Below are 17,296 nucleotides of genomic sequence, written 5' to 3' on the forward strand. Positions count from 1 at the left end.
GGGATATCAAGACGATCCCCGGTTTACTTATTGAGGATACTAAGAGATCCTCGGGATACCGAGAGATCCCCAGTGTTGATGATAAGGATACCAAGAGATCCTCGGGATACCAAGAGATCCCCCGGCTACTATTCCTTGTGAGGGCAGTTTTCCGTGTATTGTTACCTTTGCTTTTTGTTGCCGTTCCTCCTTATTTACCTGGTTTAGATTCTCGCTGTAGACTTTATTTAAACTATTTCTCTTATCTCATTATTTATTATGTTATCTCAGTAGGGCCCTAACCTTCCTCGTCACTACCCAACCGAGGTTAGGCTTGGCACTTACTGAGTACCGCTGTGGTGTACTCATGCCCTTCCTGCGCATGTTTTTCATGTGCAGATCCAGGTACTTCCTCCCAGACGTATCATCCTCGTGGTGGAGTGTCCTAGCTGAGACTTGAGGTATATCTGCTACGTGCGCAGACCAGGAGTCTCTACTCTATTCCGGCTTTAGCAGATAGTTCCTTTTCTTTCCTATCATGTTGTTTAGAAATTCTGGTGTAGAGCAGTTTACTACATTCTATTAGCATGTGTTTCCCGTGAGTTTTCGGGTTTTGGGAATAAATTGAGTGAAAAATAAACTGAAAAAAAAATTGAGTGAAAAAGAAAAAAAAGAGCAAAAAAAAAAAGAGAGTGACAAAAAATAAAGAGTGACAAAAATAAAAAAAGAAAAGAGAGTGCCAAAAAATAAAAGAGCGACAGAAACGAAATGAAAAAAAATCATGAGTGATTAAAGAGAGGCAGAAATAAAAGAAAAGAGGTACATGCTGAAAGGGTTAGTTAAGGCCGGGATGAAACATTCAACCGTTCAAACACATGGTAGAAGCGTTTAATTGTTAGGTGCATTGCATCCCAACGTGTGATTTCCTATATGTTAAATGTCTCAAAACTAACAAGGTTGTGGTGTGAGCAAATTAGCCAGGTTCTGTTCATGTAGTTGGTTTTGTTGGTATGCAGTGATGAACGCGCAACCTTGCACGCGGCCACAACATTATACACAAAACTGAGCTCCACCTCCCAGAAATGCCCATCCTTACCAAGCTCCATATAATCCCCCATAAAATGTTCCCCAGTACAATCCTCGCCCAAGAGAGCCTTTCAAAAGGAATCAGTTCACCCCTATTGGTGAATCATACTCGGGCTTGTTCCAAAAGCTAGTCAGGCGAGGTCTGCTGCAGCCAGTGGCCCCAAACCGGCCAAACTCCGAGTCCCCCTCGCACCGAGCTGATGCTAGATGTGAATACCACTCTGGAGCATCGGGACACAGTACGGAGGATTGTTGGACCCTCAAAAGGGCAGTTGAAGACTTGATTGAAGCTGAAACATTCGTTCTCCGGGACGAAGAGGCTCCTAATATGATGAACAATCCTCTGCCTACTCTCACAAATAGGCCAGTAGTCGGAATGATTTGTGAAGATGAAGAATTTGATCCGGCACTGAAGGCCATTGCAGCCATTGCCGAGACATAAGACAAGCCGAAAGACGGTCACCAAGCCTGAAAGTTCCCCATCAGATGGGAGTCTCAGTAGCCAGTCTTGCTATCCTTTCTGCGTCCGAATTATCTCAGGGTGTGATCCGAATGTTTTGCTTTATTGTCTTACTTTCCGATGTAAACCCTTCTATCTTTAAAATTCAAAAATCCAAAAAAAAAAAATCAAATGAAATTAATATTTCATTGTCCAGGAATGTCTCTTTTCTTAATCTTGTCATTTTTCTTATTCTCTTTTCAGTTCTGTTAATGCAGGTTCAATAGCATGACATGCTTGCGGACTTCATGCCCAGATCTTAAAACGCTATCGAACCTCGAAATAATGAATCAAGAATTAGATTGCAATGAAGATAAGTTTAAGGAAATAAAACAAAGAGTTGGAACAGCTAAAGGAAAATTGGCTCCAGATTGGAAAGATCCATACATGGTAACAAGAGTACTGCCAAAGAGAGCGTTGTACCTGGGGAACATCGAAGGAAATGTCCCTGAAACAACTGCCAATGCAAATGTAGTCAAAAGGTACTATGTTGGATCCTCTATATAGCATTAATGTTCTTCGATTGGGATGAAGAAGGCTTTCTTTCTCACTATCCAAAAACTATCAACCCTTTGCAAACCCTTTGAGCCAGTTACTTTTCTTTGATTACCCTCTTTGGAACCTGAAAGTGTTATTGAAAAAATAAAAATTGAAAAAATGAAATGAAGAATGAAAAAAAATGAAAAAGGAGAAGAAAACGAAAGATACAAAAAAAAAGGGGAAGAAAAGACAAAGAAAATGAAAGAAAAAAAAACGAAAAAAAGAGAGAAAAAAGGAAAGGAAAAAGAAAGAGAAAACAAAACAAAACCAAAAAACAAAAGAAAATAAAAAACAAAGTTCCTTGAACTACGTTTGACTTGATTCTGAAAGGATACGTAGGCAACCTCTCTCTAGGGTTCAATCACACCAAAATAAAAATCCAAATTCCCCCCAGAAGTGAAACTGGGGCAGATGTTATAATGGTTCGGCGATGGTTTCGCCTGAAAGGTTCCAAAGTTGTAACTCAATCCAAATCCTTTTTACCCTAACCCTGTTCAAGTCCTTCTGATAAATCGGCAAAGAGGTTCAAAATGGGAGGATACAGTTACTTGGATCTGACACAACAAAATGAGAGAAATAAAATGAGAGAGTCTTATCGGTGAAAACCTCACCGTAAGGCGATGGTAAGCAGAGAAATGGAAAATGAGAAAGTCTTGTTAGTGAAAACTCACAAAGATCACTATAAGGCGATGTTGAAAAGAGAAATAAGAGAGGTCAGCTGGTGAAAACCCGCAGAGGACGCCACTGATCGAAAGAGGATCCTCACAGCCATCCGCATCGATAGAGTCCTGGCAAGGTTTCTCGAATTTTGAAGCAAAAGTTGTAATGAATTTCTGAGAGTCGGACTGTTTACACAGATCAGGCATCCAGTCCAAAAGGCATGTCATGTTCATTGAAGTCCGCATGTACTCCAGATAAGTCCTTCCTTCCTTTCCCCGAAAGGGATACCTCTTGTCTAAATTCATTGTCCATTCCATTGTTTGTTTTCTTTGAATCTCTTTCGGTCTAACTCTGTTCCGAAACTAAGACAAAGAAAGATGGTAAGACTGATTTACAGGATTCTCCTTTGATACAAGCTAATACACAAGAAGGCACCCAGCCTCGGCAACGGCATCAAGTCGACCTCGACTGGCCATGGCGGCCGATGCTTCGAAACCAAAAAACTGGGAAGGAGAAAATCAAATCGAAGTGCCTATAAAGGCAAATGAAGTTGAAAAGGTTGAGTCCCACGTGGCTAACCGTCTCGGCAAAGGTTTTAAAAGACAAGAAATCCCAAATACTCTGAAATTGAAGTTGGAAGAAAGAAGCCAGAAATGAAAGGCCTATGAAGGCAAAATAAATTAGGAAAAGGTTAAGTCCCACGCGACTAGCCGTTACGAAAAAGTTTGAGGAGTCAAAAGTTCCCAATGCTCCGAAGTTTAAAAAAAAAGAAAAAAATAGAAAAAAAGGAAGAAAAACAACAAGTCAGAACGGAAAGGACTACAGAATCAAAATAAAGTCGAAAAGGTTGAGTCCCACCGACCAACCGTCATGGCAAAGTCTGGAAAAACTATAGGTTCTTCAGGGTCAGAAATGCAATCAGTATTCAGGATACAACTAGTTCACTTGAAAGGGCCGAGATCAAGTGGCTGAAATAATCAAGACCACAAAACCATACACCGTTTCAAACTTACAAGTTGTTCTTTGTTTGAAAAACAGGAAACATGTGTAATTCAAAGCAACCTTGCAAGAAGCAGGCGCAATAAAAGGAAACCGCGCAGAGACTAAAATAGCTCTGCAGCAATAATCAATCCAAAAGGGAAGTCTCCTCCAAATTCTTTCCTGCATTTTTATTCATTTTCTTAAATAAAAAAAATGCTGAAAAAAAAATGAAATGAAAAGAAAGAAAAGAAGAAAAGTTCAAAATCATGGTAGTATAGGTCTCCAATCCCTAGCTGCGTCTTTTCCAACATAGGCTCTCCACTCACTAGTCGATGCCAGCATAACCTGATGCCAACATAGGGTCTCCACTCCCTAGTTGATGCCAACATAGGGTCTCCACTCCCTAGTTGATGCCAGCATAACTTGATGCCAACATAGGGTCTCCACTCCCTAGTTGATGCCAGCATAACCTGATGCCAACATAGGGTCACCACTCTCTAGTTGATGCCAACATAGGGTCTCCACTCCCTAGTTGATGCCAGCATAACCTGATGTCAGCATAACCTGATGACTTTCCAACATAGGGTCACCACTCCCTAGTTGATGCCAATATAGGGTCTCCACTCCCTAGTTGATGCCAAAATAACCTGATGCCATCATAACCTGATGGCTTTCCAACATAGGGTCCCGCTCCCTAGTTGATGCCAACATAACCTGATGACTTTCCAACATAGGGTATCACTCCCTAGTTGATGCCAGCACAACCTGATGACTTTTCGACATAGGGTCCCACTCTCTAGTTGATGCCAGCATAACCTGATGACTTTTCCAACATAAGGTCTCACTCCCTAGTTAATGCCAGCATAACCTGATGACTTTTCCAACATAGGGTCCCACTCCCTAGCTGACGGCAGCATAACCTGACGGCTTTCCAACATAGGGTCGCCGCTCCTTAGTTTATACCAGCATAACCTGGTGATGTTTCCGACTAAGGGTTTCAGTCCCTAGTTTATTTTACTTTTAGACACAGGGTCTACACTACCTAACCTCTTTTCCAAGGATACACAATCCTGACTTTTATTGCTTTCAATAATGAAGTAGTATAGAGCTTTGGTTAAAAATAACTCACGAAATTTTCCTAGTGAAAACTAGGGCAGAAAAATTCCGTTCGTTTGTTTGTTTTGGTGTCTGAGCAGGTTATACCTCGAGACACAGGGTTCGAGACGACCAAAAGAAGAAGTCCCAATCCAGAATAAAAGAAAAAGAAGAAAATAAAAAGAAGTGAACTCAAAGTGCAGAAGCGGAGAATAGATGTGGACTGCTCAAGACATGATTGAAGTCACAAGCTTTGCATGTCCCGCCTTGATCCGAAAAGGTGAATAAGAATGAACCAGCACCTGCAGCTAACAAGCATCAAGATTCATATCAGAGTCTGCATAAAGAACTAGCCAAGATTCAAGATCAAGCTTCAGAAGATTTATACATAGGAATCTTGCAACTCGTAGCTGATAGGTTTAGTTAGTTTAGTTTTTCATTTTGATTTTGGTGTAATAAGGAGCTCACCAAGTAGTAACAACATCAACAACAGTGAAATCACAATTTTTCGGTAGTCCCAACTACCAAAATTTCCAGAACTACACTGACCTGATTGCTTTATAGCCAAGGATATGTAGGCAACCTCCGAAGCAAGGTTCGGTCAAACTTTTTAAAAATGCTTCCAAATGGAGTACCAAACGGGCAAAAATTGCTCGTAATTGCTCACTTTATCTTTGCCCGTAAACTCTTCATGTTCTCGAGCAAAGAGGGGTAGCTGTGAGCACCTAATTTTTGCCCTACATCAAAATTACTCCTATAATAATAATAATAATAATAATAATAATAATAATAATAATAATAATAATAATAATAATAATAATAATAATTTCAAAATAGTTTTAATCAATTTTGTAGAATTTTAGGAACTTTTCTCTAGTTTAGTTAAATTGTTTTGCATTTCATTTTTATGCATAAGCACTTTAAATCATGAAAATGCCAATGCATAAGCATTTCATTTTTATGCATTACATTTTTATTCTTTCATGCATTAAATTATAGATTTTAAATTGCATGTTAGTTGCATTTATAAAGTATAAAATATCAAAAATACATTTGTCATTATTAGTTTAAATTATTAGATAAAAATAGCATAGGTTACTTCTGCAAAAATAGGATTAATTTGAATTAATGGCTAAGTGACTACAATTTGAAAACAATTGATCAAAAGCTGAAAAATGTCAAATTGGGCCAATTCTATTTTTCCAAAACTACAAAAAGAATTTTGGCAGCCCAATTGCCCATCGGCCCTGTCACGACCCAAATCCACTACGGGTCGTGATGGCGCCGGACACCGCTGTCAGGCTAGCCAACTATATTACCAATTAATTCCTCTTTTAATACTTTTGAAAATCTAAGGGTTTTCCTTCCGTTTTACATAAATAGAGATCATTTCTTGAATTCAAACTTAAATAATAATAATTAGTACAAAGTTTGCTGAAACCATCCCAGAAACCCGGTGTCACAAGTGCATGAGCAACTACTGAATAGGATATAAATACAACACAATATCCGTCCGGAATACAATGGACGAAAAAGAAATACAGTTACTAGGAAGGGACTTTAAAGAGCCACGGGTCGCCTTGCATACTGCAACTCACCTAGTCCCTGAATCGTCCGTACTGCTGCGCCGATAGGCCGCTAATGTATCATGTACCTGTGCAACAAAAATGCACAAAAGTGTAGTATGAGTACGTAATCAACGTGTACTCAGTGAGTATCCCGCCTAATCCCGAAGGGGTAGAGACGAGATGGCCAACTTCGACACTCGCTAGAGGTCAATAAACAATATTCTGTAAGTGCGAGAATAATCATGGATTTATATAGAAGTTCTAATTGTGAAGCCAGAAAACAGGTAAATACCTTCAATAATAAAATCAAGGGCTTCCAAAGTCTATTCTTTATTATCTTATCAGTTTATATCAAGCTGCTAGGGCCAATTTCACATTTACAAGTTTAGAGTAACAGATAAACATGCGCAAATCACACCGAGGCGACGGCCTGCTCCAACACGAATGTAAACTGTGCACTGCCGAGGGTCGAGCGGCACGAACCATAGATGCATCTATTCTCACCGAGGCGTTCGGCCCGTTCCATAAATAAACACATATCCTGCTCGCGAATCATCCATGCGACGCAGGCACACATAAAATACATGCTCAAGGAGGAAATTAAGAGTTTATCGAGGATAATCATCCAAATAGACAAGTTTCTTTTTTTTTTCTTAACATTTCAGGGAAAATTAATATTAAATCTCTTTTTAAATTCCTTTACCAATTCAAGGTGATTTAAACAATTCCACTATGAATGGGTTCACAGTAATCCAGGTATAATATGCTTTTTGGGTTCTAGACTACCCGGACAATAGCATAATAGTAGCTACGCACGGACTCTCGTCACCTCGTACGTACGTAGCCCCCACAAATAGGAGCACATAATCACTTTAACTCACCTATGGGGTAGTTTCCCCCTCACAAGATTAGAAAGGAGACTCACCTCGCTCAGAAGACTCGCAACTGGCATTCTACATCCTTCCGAAGGCTTGAACCAACGCACAACGCACCAAAACTAGCCAATGATCACACAAATCCATTAATATATGCTCAACTATACTTTTCAACTCAATTTATAACAATTCCTAACCCCGAACGAAAGTTGACCAAAATGCCCTCGGGCCCACATGCCCGGAATCCAAAATGTTTTGAAGATAAAGATTACCCATGACCTTAGGAACCCAAATATAAAATTTTCTCCTAATTCCATACTCAAACTCGTGGCTAAAATCGAAGATTATAATTTTCTAGGTTTTCAACCAAAACCTCAATGTTTACACTAATTTCCATGCTTAATCTCATACATAATCAAAGTATTTAGCTTATAATAGGTCGGAATAACTTACCTTAACATTGATGACGAAATTCCTCTTTGAAGCTCTCCAAAAATCGCCCCCAAGCCATGAAAAATGGGAGAAATGAACTCAAAATCCGACTTAAAACAACCTCACTGCCCAGCTATTTTCGCTTCAGCGGAAATCTCTCCGCTTCCGCGGTCCCGCTTCTGCGGACCGCTTACCGCTTCTGCGGTTCCCATCGCTTCAGGCTTTCCGCTTCTGCGGTTAGCCAACCGCTTCTGCGGTTCCGCATCAGCGGTCAAAGTGCCGCTTCTGCGGTCCTGGCTACACTCGCCCTAGTCCGCTCTGCGGCTTCTTCCCCGCTTCTGCGGGGCCGCTTCTGCGATCCCATTTCTGCAGAAGCGATTATACCAGATACCAGCTGCATATTTCTTCCAAAAATCCCATTTTGATCCGTTAACCACCCGGAATTCACCCGAGGCCCCCCGGGACCCCAACCAATCATACCAACCAATCCCAAAACTTATTACGGACTTGCTCGAGGCTTCAAATTATATCAAACAACGCTAAATTCATGAATTACACCCCAATTCAAGCTTTATGAACTTTGAACTTTCCAACTTCTATTTCCGATGATTAAACCTATCAAATCATGTCCGATTGACCTCAAATTTTGCACGCAAGTCATATTTGACATTACGGACCTACTCCAACTTCCGGAATTGGATTCCGACCCCGATATCAAAAAGTCAACCTCCGGTCGAACTCTTCAAAAACTTTCAAATTTCTACCCTTAGCCAAATGGCTTCAAAATGGTCTACGAACCTCCGAATTCACTTCCGATTGCGCCCGCAACTCCAGAATCACCATACGGAGCTATTCCCAGTCTCGGAATCCCAAACGGACATCGATAACACTGAAATGCACTTCAAGCCAAACTTATGAAATTTCTTCTAAAATGCCAACTTCCACAATAGGCGCCAAAATGCTCCCGGGTTATCCAAAACCTGCACCGGGCGTATGCCCAAGTCCGAAATCATCATACGAACCTGCTGGAACCTTCAGATCCCGATTCCGAGGTCGTTTACGTAAAATTCCAATCCTAGTTCATTCTTTCAACTTTAAGCTTCCGAAATGAGAATTCTCTTCCCAAATCTACTCTGAACTTCCCGAAATCAAATTCTGACCACGCGTACAAGTCATAATACCCGAAATGAAGCTGTTCATGGCCTCCGACTGCTGAACGGAGCGCTAGTACTCAAAACGACCGGTCGGGTCGTTACACGCCCCAAGCCTGGCCCAATAACTCAACCCCTCTCATTAAAACCTCCCCCTTGCAAAAAAAGACCTAGACTTAATTTCATTTTTCGCTTACCTAGAGACAAGAAAAGATCAAAAGACCTAAATCAGAAGATCCCCCCCAACCAAACGACGCCCCCTCTCGATCTTCTTCCTCACTTCTCACTCAAAACAAGAACAAGAAATCGGACCCCCCCTTCCTAATAACCTAGCTGAGCCGCTACCCCTCCCTCTCCTTCCTCTTTCTTCTTTCTTCACTCATACACACAGAGGTTCATAATCAAAGATAGCTGAAAGTTTGTGGGCTCAAGCTTTGCATTTCAAATCTGAAAAAATATAAAAAAAGAGAACAGAAAAACTTCAAAGAAAAGAGAAAAATCATTAAAAAAAAAAGTGAGGATTAAAAAGGCTGTTCAATTTTCGCTACATAGCTTGATCGTTTCTGGGCTTCTAAGGCTGTTTGAAGTTGGAATTTGCTGTTGTTCATTCGTAGACCGTGCTGAGCTCCGATTTCTGATTTTCGCTTTTATTTGGAAATTTTCTCTTCAATATTTGCTTGTGGGCTTAGGTATGTGCTGAAACTCGATTCTATTTTAGATCTGTCCTAATATGAAAGTGAAATGTACCTGATNATTTTTTTATTCAATGTCAGCATAAAGGTTTTGACAGAAAAAAAATAAAAAAAAAGATACATGTTTCTGGCAGATTTTTGGTAGAGAGGAAAATAGTGAGTACAATAATTTGATTAGGCTATTAACAGAAACAAATGGTGGTTATGTTTTCCTGCATATTCCACAAGGGTGCATTCATTCTATTATTTTTGATTTCATGATATTCATAGAAGAAACATTGATAACTTGGTCATATCTGAAAGATATGTTATTGAATCTATCAAATTTTCGCTCGGCTTCTTTAACTAAAAAAAAAGGCAAGACAAAGATAGTGAATACTTCTTTAAGCTTTAAGCATGACTGGAATCGACACAAAACCACTATTTCTACTCTGTTCAGCAGATGTGTATCTTCATTTATATATAGCTAGATATTGTGTGTAGGTATATCCCGTTGTATTTTATATATGTACATTATTGGGTATAAAAATATTGGTGAAAGATGGGCTGGTTTACACTCCATACAAATTTTACTGCTAGGCAGCTAATAGGCATTATGAAATCCAGACAAAAGGAACTTAGTGAGTTAAATCTGCAAATTTGTCTTACCTACAGTCTTCATAGGAATTCTTGTTAGCTCAAGTCACAGGTCAATAGTACCAAAATGTCCAGAACTCTATGGGACATTGTCCTTCTTTGCAATATTACTACAATAACGGAAGGAGTGGAGCTAGGTGTTGGCAAGGGGTTCCTTCTTTGTAAACATCGTAGTTTGCTTTAGGCGCGATTAATAATAAATCAGCGTGACTATGGGTACGGTTCCCGTGGCATGGTCACGATACGTAAATCCTAGTTTGAGTATGTGTTTCACGTGACTCGACCGTAGCTTCAAACAATAATAAAATAAACATGTTGTAGATCGTGGTACAGTTCCCGTGAGGCGATTCGCAATGTGTATAAAAACAAACGAGTGCGACATCCCGACTTGTTCAAATAAGTTCCATAAATCCTAAAAAGCGGTTAAATAAATAAAAGTGGTTATAAAATTAAAAATGCACAATAGATTTAAAACATGTAATAAATTAGATAATTTGGCCATTTATTAATAGTTGAACGACCGTGCTAAAACCACAGAAGCCGGGAATGCCTAACACCTTCTCCCGGGTTAAGAGAATTTCTTACCCGGTGTTCTGTGTTCGCGGACCAAAAAATAGAGTCAATTTTCCTCAATTTGGGATTTAAAATAAACCGGTGACTTGGGACACCATAAATTATTCCAAGTGGCGACTCTGAAATAAAATAAAATAATCCCATTTCGATTAATGTCACTTAAATTGGAAAAACTCCCTATTCCCTATCCCCTCGGAAAAAAGGAGGTGTGACAATATCAGTATTAAGTTAAGTAAAATTTATGCATTATTTTATGCAATGATAGAATGTAAAACAAGATTTCACGTATTACTCGTGCAATCATTAAATTATTTGAAGGCAAAAACATTCTTTTAGAGTAAAATTTATGTATAATATACTGATTTCTTCATTAACCGAATAAATAATTTAAATATCCTAGTCCCCATAAAACTAACATGTGCACCAAACCCCAAGTGCAAGAGTGTATTCAGTCGAAAACCCTCCTCTCTTTCACATTTCATTTTCTACTATTTAATGTATAGGCCCATCATTTTCTCTCTCTCAAATAATCTTAACTTTTCTTCGAACATATTGGCCATCTTTGGAAGATTAGGCAATTTAGTACAAGTAGTTCTTATCACCATTACTTTTTTTTTCCTTCACTCTCTCCCACCCACCCCTCGCCTCCAATAGATTTCAAATTTTTTTCTAGAATGTCCGAGAAAAGAAAATTATATTTACAATTTGAAAAACACACTACTTACTCTTTTGTCTTTAATACTCCGTTATATTTTATGTATATCTTGGGCAAATTGTTGTTCAAAATACATCTTATTTGTTTCCCTTGTCATACTCCGTGTTTGACACTATTTTCTTGTTGGTTCGTCACGTAAAATATTGATACAAGTCCATATTTTAGAAAAAATTTAGTTTAAACTTCTTGTTGGTCTGTTTTGGATTTTTCTATCTTGTTTATGAGAAGTTCTACTATTTAAACTACTTTAAATCTATTTTCTGTTAAAAGTGTTGGAGTAAATTCGTAAATGTCAGCTTGCCTAGTACCACGTTAGGTGCCATCACGACAAACTAGTTTTGGATCGTGACAAAGAATTTGAGAAAATATCAAGTTGTGACACAACCAACGAAATGTGGGATAAACTTGAAGTTAAATATATGAAGGTACCGGTAAAGTAAAAGAGACAAGGATAAACCTTCTGATTCGTGATTATGAGCTGTTTCAAATGAAGGATGATGAATCCATTGAAGACATGCTTGGCCGATTTGGTAAAATAGTTGGAGATCTAAAATCCTTTGGAAGATCATATACAAGTGGTGAACAACTCAGAAAAATTCTATGAAGTCAACCCACTTTATGGCAACCAAAAGTTGTTGCTCTTGAATACGGAGATCTCGACAAATTATCATATGATGAGCTTCGTGGAGACCTTATAGCTTTTTAGCAAACCCATCTCAAAAAGCATGGACATGAAGAGAAGAAAAAAAGTGTTGCTTCTAAATCAACTATTGTTGAGTCTGAAAGTGAAGACGAAGAAGAAGGATACAACCATCAAGATGATATTGCATTATTTTCTAGAGTTGTCTCTAACACGACGCGAAGAAGCAAGAATAATAGAAGAGGTAAATCAAGTTCTAGAAAAGGTAATGAAATAAGTGAGTAGAAAAATAATGATGGGAAATGCTATGAATGCGAAAATTATGGTCACATCCAAGCCAACTGTCCAGAACTAAAAAGAAAACTATCCAAGGGCGATCGGAAGAGAAAATCTTTCAGCGTATTGAGTGATGAATATGTACCAGATAAAGACCATAGTGGAGCTTCCAACCTTTTTTTAATAGCACGAAGTGAAACAAGTGAGAAAGGAAAATTTTTTGGTACCTGGAGTGATGAAGATATATCAGACGATCATGAGGAATCTACAAGCAACTGCTTCATGGCCCAAGTGAAACAAGTGAGGTAAGATCCTATGACTGTGTTAAATGTAATGAACTTCAAAATATTGTGGAACATGCTTTAGAAGATATGAGAAAAATTCTTGATGAGATCAAGAAGATTAAACGGGAGAAGAAGAACTGGGAGATCCAAGTAGAAGAATTTAACCAGTTGAAGAAGAAAAAGAAAGAGTGGGATATTCTGCTCGAAGAATATCAGGTTGAAAATGACTGACTTCAAGAAGAAAATACAGAACTTCGCAAACAAATAAATAGTTTGCACAAATCTTTCCTTCATCATTTTGATCAATCAAACAAGCGAGCTCATTTTCTTAATAGCTCCAAGTTGACAGAAAAGGGATCTACTAGTAGACGCCCTACTTCAAACAAGTCGACTCAGGAAAGATTCAAGTCGACTAAGGTACATGCTGGTAATACTCTACTTCTTGTGTTACATGTCACTATTGTGGTAATTTTGGACATACGGCATTTACATATAATTATGCCAAAAGTGATGTCAGATCAAAATATGTTTGGAGACCTAAAGAGTTACATGTATCTCCAATTATACAAGCTACTAACCATAAATGACCCAAATAGGTTTGGGTACCAAAAATAACTAATTTATTTTGCAGAAATTCCTAAGTCAAACCATAAAAAGGATCAATGATGTTTGCATATTGGCTGGTCGAGGAACATGCTTAAAGATGCTTCAAAGTTCTTATATATTCAACAGAGGATGAAGGAAATACAATGTATGATCTAAAGCTGAAGTGACCGGTGTCACTAAGGTTTATTCAAGTTCTTCTCGCTGCATTAGGAGATATATACCTAGTTATTGGGTTAGTAAAATATAGCCTAGTATATACATATTAGCCACTTATATACACTTTGAGTCTACTAGCTACACCACATGTTATTCTCTTTTGATATTATTTTTATCCATGACTTAGAGACTTTAAATAGTCCGAGTACATGTCTTACATGAACCATGTCATTTGCATAAGATATTAGGACAAGCAAACATGCAATTTTATTGCTATCGTACAAACTTGATTCATACCTATATGTGTCTTAGATTAATCTTGAAGTGAAAAATATAAGTGTGATATTTGCTTTTTGGTACGACTACTAATGCTTCATTCAAGCCAAAAAGTTATTCAACCTTGAGGTCATTTCTGCACATGCAAATTTTCGGGCAATACTCGAAGACATGTATCTCCATATTAACTTATTCACTTCAATTGAGTTATGTTCTAGATCTATATTGGAGAACAATTCATATGAAATATGATATGAAGAAAAATCAATTGTTAATTATGTTCATCCTTTTGGTCAAATGTCTATCCAGTATCATGGAAAGGGCAAAAGTTGGTAAGATTGACGGTATGTTCATTAGCCCTTGCTACCAGCTAATCTTATGGACATGAATTTATCTTATTGGACTTATGTATCTTTGAGCAAAAGTGTGAATACAGATTGGTATTGGTATATTCATACAAGTTGATCTAGAAAATCCATGAGGAGCATTGTGGTGAATGATGTATTCTAGAGATACAAGAATAGCCGAATAAAGTCGAAAGAGACCAAGTATGAGAGCCCACCAAGTAGACAACCAAGTATATTCAAAAAATGAGCTTGATGGTAAGGTTGAGAAACAAGGGTAAACTTGTAGCACAAGGTTTCACAACAAGAAGATTTGTTTCTTCATTAATTTTTTTGCTAGAGTATTATTTTTCATGTGCATCTTACAGAGCTTGTTTCAAAATACATTGTGAGTTTCTTTAAATAATGAAGATTTTGTTTTCTAACATCCCAAAGAGTTGAGAATTCTCTAACATTTTTTATGACCAAGCTTGATAATTTTTCAAAAGTGATTTTTTTTTAAAAAAAGGGGGCATGATGGTGAGTTTATATTTGCAAGTGTTTATATTGATAACATATGATAGTACTAATCAAAATTTGTGTCAAGGATTTCTCAAGCTTATGCAGGGTGCTCGATTCTGAGACTAACATGAAGAAGAATTAATTTTCTTCTCTCAAGTTCCAAATAATTCAAAGCCAGAAAAGGAGAAAATTAGTTAGTCCACTAATCATTGTAGTACCAAAGCGAAAGTTGAATGAAAAAGCAGAATTGGCATAGAGCAATTTTTTGCAATTCATATGTGTTATGAAAAAGCCAAAAGCAACGTTACACAATCTTATCTAGCTGATGATGAATAGTTTTGCATGACAAGTTGTTGCAGATAAATTCTTTGCATAATACTGTCATTATATTTTATGAGACAAATGATAAGTGCGTCTTGAGGTTATTATAACAGGCCGATATTTTCTCACTTTGAGAAAAGAATTTGATATCGGGATGATATCTTAGTTCTCCTTTCCGGTAAGAATGAGTCTTTGTCTCTTTGTTAACTGATTCATTATCATCTTTACTCTTATGTGTTTATATGTTGAAGATTTCCCAAGGTTCTAGTCATATACAAATCTTTCGACTCGATAAAAATCTTGCTGAAATCTTTCCTTAACTACTTCCATGTTATTTATTTATTTATTTTTTTTTATGTGAATATGGTGCAACTCTTCTACTATATTTCAAGGGTGCTTTGAAAAACTAAAACAACTTATGAATTTCCCTCTTGAAATTTTTCTAGACTTTTCGATTGATTCAATTAAGTTATTGTTTCTTGTTTGTGTGATTAATATTTACTCTCATCGGCTTACAATTATCTTCACTCAATTTGATGTCCTCGGTAAGTATATTTTTTACCCGTCTTTTATGTCTTTGAATATTTTGTCTACGCATTGAATTCATATAAATGTCCCACCCTTTTGATGATGACAAAAGGGGGAGAAAATAATGTATACAAAATCTCGAAATTTCAAATAGAATGCATGGAGACAGGGGAAGCATAACTGAGGAACGCATATAGTGAGGAGGAGTTCTCATTTGATGTACTACCTACATTTCGAGAAGATTACTTCAGGGAAGTAAACAATTTATCTTGCATATCGCACTACTGTCTTTAATTAAGTTTTTGATTAAATTCTCTTATTTTATACTGCCATCATCAAAAAGGGGGAAATTGTTAGCCTCAAGGTTTCACGTATTGATTTTGATGATAATAAACCAACATAATTATTAATCAAAGAATATTTACTTGTGGTAATCTTACTTTTGACAGGTTTGTTCAAGGAAGAAGATGCTGGTAAAGATTCAAAGAAATATGAGAAAGAGAATGTAATGACCCGACCGGTCGTTTTGAGCCCTAGCGCGCCGTTCAGCAGTTCGAGGCCATGAGCAGCTTCAATTCGGGCATTGTGACCTGTACGCGTGGTCGGAATTAAATTTCGGGAAGTTCGGAGTTAACTTGGAGGAGAAATTCTCATTTCGGAAGCTTTAAGTTGAGAGAATTGACTAGGATTGGACTTCAGAGTAAACGACCTCGGAATCGGGATCTGAGGGTTCCAGCAGGATCGTATGATGATTTCGGACTTGGGCGTATGCCCGGATCGGGTTTTGGGTGACCCGGGAGCGTTTTGGCGCCTATTGTGGAAGTTAGCATTTTGGAAGAAATTTCATAAGTTTGGATTGAAGTGCATTTCAGTGTTATCGATATCCGTTTGGGATCCCGAGTCTGGGAGTAGCTCCATATGTTGATTCTAGAGTTGGGAGCGCGATCGGAAGTGAATTCGGATGTCGGTGGAGCATTTTGGAGCCATTTGGCTAAGGATAGAAATTTGAAGGTTTTGAGAGGTTTGACCGGAGATGGACTTCCTGATATCGGTGTCGGAATCCGATTCCGAAAGTTGGAGTAGGTCCGTAATGTCGAATATGACTTGTGCGCAAAATTTGAAATCAATCGGACGTGAGTTGATAGGTTTAAACACCGGAAGTAGAAGTTCAAATTTCTAAAGTTCATAAAGCTTGGATTGGAGGTCGATTCGTGGTTTTAGCGTTGTTTGACATGATTTGAGGCCTCGAGCGAGTCCGTAATGTATTTTAGGACTGGTTGGTATGATTGGTTGGGGTCCCGGAGGCCTCAGATGGATTCCGGGTGGTTAACGGATCGAAAATAGAATTTTGAAAAGTGTTGAAGCTGCTGCTTCTGTCATAACCGCACCTGCGGTTGGTGGACCGCAGGTGCGAGACCGTAGAAGCGGGTCCATCTTTCCGCAGAAGCGGCCCAAGGCCAGGCAGCCCAAGACCGCAGATGCGGCCCTAAATCCGTAGCAGCAGAACCGCAAAAGCGGTGGGCCTGTCCGCAGAAGCGGCCTAGACCGCAGAAGCGATCTTCTTTCCGCAGAAGCGCTAATCGCAGGTGCGGCCCAGGACCGCACATGCGGAAATCGCAGGGGCAGTGGCCTTCATTTATTCGGGCTCTAGGCCATTTTTGTTCATTTTCACCCATTTCTTGGGCGATTTTGGAGCTCTTGGAGGGGTGATTCCACCTAGCATTTGTGAGGTAAGTTATTTCTAATTAATGTGAGTTTAGTACTTGAGTTTTGGGTAGATTAACACATAAAAATTTGTCAAAAATCATGGGAATAGAGTAAAACCTAGGGTTTTGTTAAAAACAAGGTTCAACCACGAAATTTGTTGTAGAATGAAGTAGAA

The sequence above is a fragment of the Nicotiana attenuata genome, unplaced genomic scaffold (genome assembly GCF_001879085.1).
Source record: "Nicotiana attenuata strain UT unplaced genomic scaffold, NIATTr2, whole genome shotgun sequence".
In the NCBI taxonomy this organism is placed as follows: domain Eukaryota; kingdom Viridiplantae; phylum Streptophyta; class Magnoliopsida; order Solanales; family Solanaceae; genus Nicotiana; species Nicotiana attenuata.